This window comes from Chrysochloris asiatica, unplaced genomic scaffold (genome assembly GCF_000296735.1).
Source record: "Chrysochloris asiatica unplaced genomic scaffold, ChrAsi1.0 scaffold00240, whole genome shotgun sequence".
Lineage (NCBI taxonomy): Eukaryota > Metazoa > Chordata > Mammalia > Afrosoricida > Chrysochloridae > Chrysochloris > Chrysochloris asiatica.
In genome coordinates, this window is record NW_006408758.1 from 3147945 (window position 1) to 3155551 (window position 7607).

The 7607-nt window shown below is 34.9% G+C and overlaps 1 pseudogene; it reads right to left on the reverse strand.

Annotated features, from left to right (window-relative positions):
• Positions 1-4628: 4628 nt before the first annotated feature.
• Positions 4629-4996, reverse strand: LOC102839650 (annotated as a pseudogene).
• Between the last annotated feature and the right edge of the window lie 2611 nt (positions 4997-7607).

Below are 7607 nucleotides of genomic sequence, written 5' to 3' on the forward strand. Positions count from 1 at the left end.
TCTCTTATGCTGTCTAAAGAAGGTATTTGAAATAAACAAATCATTTGTCTTGCAGAAATCTATTTCTGCTCTAGTCTTTATTATTTCATTTCTTTTGGTGATTACATGTTCCCTCTGTTAGTCTGTTTCTAATTCTTGGAGATGGCGTGTTAATTTTGGTTATTTCTTCTTTTTGGATGTGCACATTTATTGCAATAAATTGTCCTCTCATCACCATTTTCACTGTGTCCTAAAGATTTTGTTATGTTGTGTTTTCATTCTCATTTGTTTCTATGAACTTTCTGAATTCACATTTAATTTCTTCTATCTTACAGTTTTCATGTATTCACCTTTGTTTCCTTGGTCTATTTAAACTTCTTATTGTTGATTTCTAGTTTTATGTCATTGTGGTCTGAAAAGATGCTTTGTAGTATTTTGATGTTTGTAAATTTTTGGAGTCTTGTTTTGTGACCTAACACATGGTCATTTCTGGAGAATGTTTCATGTGCACAGAAAAAGAATGTGTATTGTACTGTTGTTGGGTTGAATGCTCTGTACACATCTGTGAGGTCATGTTGGTTGATTGTGCTGTTTAGTTTCTCTATATCCTTGTGGAGTTTCTTTTTGATTGTTCTATCCCTTTTCAAAAATGGTGTATTAAAATCTCCCACTATAGTTGTAGACTTGTTTCTTCAGTTCTAGTAGGGTTTGCTTTATATACCTTGATGCTCTTTCACTGGGATAGTAAATGTTTATTATGATTATGTCATCTTGTTCAATTGACCCTTTAATCATGAGATAGTGTCCTACTTTATCTCTTATGTTGGTTTTTGTCTTAACATTTAATTTATCAGAGATTAGTACTGACAGTCCTGCTCATTTTTATTGAAATGAGCTTGGTATTTTTTTTATATCCTCTTACTTTTAGTCTGCTTTTGTCTTTGTGTGTAAGGTGTGTCTCTTTCAGGCATCATATTGTAGGGTTTGTTTTTTTTTATCCCTTCTGCCACTCTCTGTCTCTTCACTGGTGCATTTAATATATTGACATTCAGTTTGACTATTGATATGTGTGAATTAATTGCTTTGATTATGTTAAATTTGTGTGGTGCTGTTTGTTCCTTTGCTTTTCATGCTTTCCTGTGCTTAGTTTATGTTTTTTGTGCTATTTCCTGTCAGTTTATTCTTAGTTTTAATGTTTCCTTGCTCTATTTGGGTCTTCATTTTCATGATAAGTTGTGAAGTATTAACTTTCTTTGAGGTTACTTTGTATTCGATTAATTTCTCCTTCCTTTGAACACAGTCGATTGTAACCTGAAATCTACCTGAGCTCCTCACCACCTGTATTGTTCCTGTATTTTTCTCTTCTTTGACACTGTTAATATTTTGATCTTTGATTAGCCTCACAGGTCCTCTGAATTTGTTGTTGCAATTTTGTTCTGTTCTGAACATTGCTATCTGTTTGCTAAGTTTCAGGTGATGTTGCCATGTCTGTCAGTCTCTAGTTGTTGCCTATTCTTGTTGGTTTTTAATTCTAAAGTACTTCCTTTCAGATGTCTTGAAATGCTGGATTACCTTTGACAAACTCTCTTAGCTCCTGCTTATCCTGCAATGTTTTGATTGTGTCATCGTGTTTGACTGACAGTTTTGCTGGATAGATGATTATCTGTTGCCAGTTTTTCTCTTTTAGGGTTTTATGTATGTCTCCCCATTGTCTTCTTCTCTGCATGCTTTCTGCTGAGTGGTCAGAGACCAGCAGAGACCTTCAATGGGGGTGTCCACTCACTCAAACCCCTCCTCTAGTCACCACTGTGCAAGTGCCCAGATAGATACTGAGAAATGAATGGGAGAAAGATTGTCCACTATTTTTATCTCTGAAGGTCAGTTAGGTATCTGTATATGCATAGTGCAATTCTCAAAATAGTTGCGTCCTTGTGTATAGTAGTTGGTGTAGGTTCTTGTCTTTTATGTTGGGGTTTTGCAATGTGCAAATAAGGTTCGGCTGTATGGCCAGGCCTGCAGTCTGTTGTTAGGTCAGAATGGAATAAAAGGTCCTGCCCAGGTCAGCTTTAGGGCTCAGTCCCAGAGTCAGATATCATAAGAAGTAGCCAAAGGATTAGCTTGTGGGACTGCTTTTAGAGATTTCCTCTTTGTTTCATGGGAAAGTTGTACCCTGTGGATGCAGCATTGGACCTTTTTGGCGGTGCATGAAGGTGTTTGGTCGAAGCAGAGAAGGTGCAATGGGAGAGGAGGAAAGAAAAGTGTAAAAAAAAAAATGATTACACATCTTTTTCCAGAAGCCACTCTGTGGTTTCAGTACTGGATCAGCTTGGCTGTGGCCCTGCCCTCTGATCTCAGCCCTGGCTGAAGGGCTTGGAAGTAATGTCCTCATCAATTCAGAAATCACTTTGTATTCCCACCACAGTTGATTTTTCACTGGTGGATGCTGAACATTGATGTCTCACAATTTATATTAGATCCAAAGCCGTGGAACTGTTTAAACAAATCGCCTTCAGTTTTTTTATTTCTCCACCAAGGAGTCTTCTCTGCATGTTTCTACTTCTCCTGTCCCAAACTGGAAGTCTCACATCAAATCCATTCTTGAAATAGTCTCTCAGTTTGTTTTTATTGTTGTGAGGTGCCATCAGGTTGTCACTGACTCATAGTGACCTTATGCACAACAGAATGAAACACTGCCTGGTCTTACATCAACCTCACAATTGTTGCTATGCTTGACTCCATTGGTACTGCCACTGTACCAGTTAATCTTGTTGGAGCTTCCTCTTTTCCATTGACCCTCCACTTTACCAAACATGATGTCCTTCTCCAGAATGTGATCCCCCTTGAAAATATGTCAGAAGTATGAAAGACTAAGTTTAGCCATCCTGGCTTTTAACGAACATTCTGGCTGTACTTCCAACACAGATTTGTTTGTTATTTTGGGGCAGTCCATTTATTTGTAATATTCTCCTCCAACATCATCTCTGAATTTTCATCAGATATATTGGGGCACATATTTTGGCTCTATTGGACTTATTTAAATTTTCTTGGCTTCAACCTGAAATTGTATATGAGAATTTAGTGGTATGTTTTGTGTTTAGCTATTAACCTTGTTTGGGCTAAAGATATTGAGCCCAAACGTCTCTATTTTCTCTTTCTACAGTTATAGTCTATTTGATTCCTGTGTATCCATCTGGTGAAGTTCACTTGTATAGTCATACTTTATAGTGCTGGAAAAAAAAACAAATAAGTCTCTCATCTTATAAATTCTATTTTTCAATTTTCAGTTTCATTTCTATTGTCTTGGTCACATTTTTAACTACCAACCATTCCTGTTTGTTTCCAATGTCTGCATTCCAGTTGCCAGTAATAATAAATGAATCTTGATTATAATTTTTTAATCAATTTTAGACTGAAGAAGTTGATAAAGTTCTCCAATTTTTATCATCTTTGCTTTTAGTGTTGGTTGGTGCATAAATTTGAACAATAATTGTATTAACTGGCATTATTTGCATATATATGGGTATTGTCTTATCATAGACAGCACTGTACTTTGGGACAGAGCTAGAAATGTTCTTTTTGAAGATGAATGGGACACTATTCCTCTTTAATTTTTCATGCCCCACATAGTAAAACAAATGATTGTAGGATTCCTAATGGCTAATAACAGTCTGATTCACCCTATTAATATCTAGGTTATTGATCTTCATGCATTCCATTTCATTTTTTATTTTCCTAGATTCATACTTTGTACATTCCAGGTTTTGATTATTAATGGACGTTGGTTGCTGTTTCTTCTTATTTTGAATTGTGCTCCATCAGCAAATGAAGGTCTGAAAATGTTTGTTCCATTGATGTCATTGGGATCAACCTTAATTTGAGGATGCAACTCTTCCCCTATTGTACTATGTTGTTGTTGTTGTGATGTACCGTGGAGTCGGTTCCGACTCATAGCGACCCTGCACAGGGTTTCCGAGGCTGTTAATCTTTACGGGAGCAGAACGACTCATCTTTCTCCAGCGGAGCATCTAGTAGTTTCGAACTGCTGACCTTGCGGTTCACAGCTCGATTCGTAACCACTATGCTAACTGGAGAGGCTTATTTTTTGAAACTATTGCAGACAATATTACACTAGTATTCATAAAGTTTTCAGTGACTTATACTTCAGAAGTGGTATCTTTCACTAGACCTACTCTTTCTTAATTTGGAAACTCTGTTAGAATTTATGTACAATAGATGACTCAGCAGGTATTTAAAATATGAGTGGCATAGATTTCAGCATCACAGCAACATACAAGCCACCACAATAAGTTAAACTGAACAAGTTTTATAGGGAAGCGTTACAATTAATATATTTTTGTATGCAAACTATTAATGTAAGTTTTGAGAATGAACTTTTGATTTTCTTATTTTAAATAAATCTTTATTTTTGCTACACTATACATTTATAGAATCTGCAAAGGGCTGGAGAGATAAGCAAATTAAACTTCAAATAAAAGGGTCTAAATGAATGAAAAGTTTGAGGGAGTTTCAATTATTGATTCACCATGCTGTATTACTCTTTGGAAAATATATTTTTCACAATAAAATTATGTGGTTTTGTTTATTTGTTTTTGTTTTTCAGTCAGTTTGTGTTTAGTGATGTAAGATGCTTAAGCCTTGACTGCGTACTTATGCAGTGGATACAGCCACTTCTTCCACTGCTGTTTCTTGGTCTTTAATTTCTCCTCGTGCTTGTTGAGTCTGCGGTGCATGGCACATGTTTTCTTGGGTCATTGAACGAGGGGTTTGTACTTCCTGCCCTTGGAGAATTTCCAGAGGTTCTTCTGAGTCTGGTGGATGACAGTTAGAACCCCGGCAATGGATTTGCAGACAACTCAGATTTTAGAGAGCTTAGATGCCGCACCTCCAGTCACATTGGTAACATGCAACTGGGACAAGTCTACCTTCAGGTAGTCCAGCTGTTTCAGCAGCTCTTCCTTCTTCTTGCCACAAGTTCCTGTGCCTTCATCTTGGCCATGGCTGAGCAAAAAAATGTGCCACAACCTGATCTGAAGCGGAGGGAAAGAGTGTGTGGTTTGTTTTGTCAAATATTTTTGAAGACTGAATGTGGTAACAGGAATATAATTGATAGATAAAAATAATAAATTAGTAGAACATGTATACATTATTGATTTTTTTAAAATTTTGTCCAGAATTTTAGTTTTATGTATAGGAAAATATTTTAACTTGGTAATAAACCTATTTATTATGTAAAATGGGTCATTTTAAATCCTTGATATTTAATATTTAATAATACTAATTTAAATGATTTTTAATGAAGTAAAATGAAATACAGATGTCATTTTTATGATGAATAATGAATGCACACTATCTGGGCATGTATCTCAATAACAGTAATGGAATATTAGTTTCCTGACCTATCTAAGAACTTCAACCTTGTCTAGAGATTTTTAGTTCTATGATTAACTAGATAATCCCAGATTGCATGGCCTTTATCTGCTAAAGGTTATAAAGAATGCAAATTCCATCAGATGTGTAAAAGATACTATATATCAGGTTTAAATAATACTTCAGGGAAGTTATTTGATTATTTAAATATGGGAATTCAAATCTCCCATTATCTTAATGTAGCATTAGGACTATGTGCAATTTTTTAGATTTTAAAAACTATAAAAGGATTATATGTTAATCCTAAATATTACTACTTAATCTAAAATTACTTTTGGATTTACATTTCAGAAAATAAAATGTTAATATTTTCCCAAGTTAAACCAAAGGAAAGTCAGCATTTATGGTTGTTCTTTTTTTCCCCAAAATTGTAAATGTTTTCCTGACCTTTAATACTAATGAAGGAAAATAAAATATGCATAAAATGCTTGTCTTAATTGTTTTGTGTTTTGTTGCTTCATTATGAATCTTCTCTTAACTGCTTAATTATTCCCTATGTAATTGTAAGAGAAAAAAATATCAAGTGGGCAACTGAAGGGGCATTGGGGTTTCCAAACAAATTCTCAAATCAAAGGAGCATCAGATGTCTGTGCCATTTATTAATATAGATAATTTGACTGCCTTGCTCACTATCCAACTGAATTAGTTTTATTGAAATATTTCAAAGAAAAAGGAAACTGTTTGTCATTTTTAAATAAAGGAGATGGTTTACTCTTTCATAGGCTGGTGGTTTCTCTGGAGATATTGTGATTGGGCAAAATAAATATATTTTTTTTCTGATTATTTTACTGTAAAGTGTCACTCTCCTTCTAAATGTCTGGTGAGATCACAGGAGAGTTGTACAATTTTTATAAATACATATTTGCAAATTAAATATTTTTCAAATACATTATGTCTAATAGTAAAACATGGGATCTAAGTAATACAAAGATATTTAATTAAATTATGTTCCCATGGATTATAAAAATATTTTTCTTTTACAAAGGAAAGAAATATAGCAAATGATTTAAAAATAATACTTTCTGCTTAAAGGTCCTGGTGAAATATGTACTTTTGCCATTTTGATGGTGGGCAGGGACCACTATACAGTTTTGGTTTATTTGGCCAATGTCGCAAGATTTTGAAGACCATGTGTGGCATGAATGGTTAATTGCTTTATTTCTAGCCAAAAAAAAAAAGTGGTGTTTCTGAATTTATCTAGAGTTGTCTCAGTAAAATGTCTATTAAAATGTCCCAGTTTTGAAAAGCCCTATGGAGTGCAGTTCTACTCTGAAAGTCATGAGCCAGAATTGATCAACAACTGGTATTGATATTGGTATAAGAATTAATAGAAGCAAGGTGGTTAGACAGCACCTATAGATGAATCATTTTAGCATGGCTTTACATTTACATTTTAATATTTGTTGGATGCATAATATTATGATGATACTTTCTGCAGTAGTAGGAGGAAGTCAGAAGTATTTTTATCTTTCCCCTTTTATTCTCAGAGTTAGACTAACATCCATGAAAGAATTTAACTAGCTATGTGTCTCTGTTTATAATAATAATCTAACCACACTCATTGCTGTGAGTCAACATTTACTCATGCATATGTTAAGAGTAGGACTGCTCCATGTGGTTTTCTTGACTATAATCTTTATGGCAGCAGATCACCAGATCTTTCTTCCATGGCATTGCTGGGATGTTTGAAACTGCCAGCCAGTAGTTGAGCAAAAAGCATTTGTACTACATCATTACTATATAAGACAATATGAAAATTAATCTTATTAGAGATAATGGTAGCATTCTGCATGATTATATACATGGGAGCACTGATGTGGGGCTGTGGGATAAAGCACTGGACCACAAGATCAATTTGAACCAGAGAGTCGGAGGTCCAGACTCACCAGTTGTTTCTCAGAAACTCAAGTCACTGGGGGCTAGAGCTGGGAGTAAAGCATCCAGGTGATATGAAGTGAGGAGAAGCATACAAGAATGCCCAAATTTTCAGATAGAATCCATTTGACATAGCTAAGATGGCTTGATGATCAGAATTCAACTAGAGAAAGATAGAGGAAGCAAGTATAAATTGCTACAATTTGAGAAACTTGGCCTTTGCTTATGGAAGTAGTTCCTTAAAATACCAAATGAAAGGGAAAGAGTCTTCACATCAAGGATCAAACCTATTCCCTCAGTACACA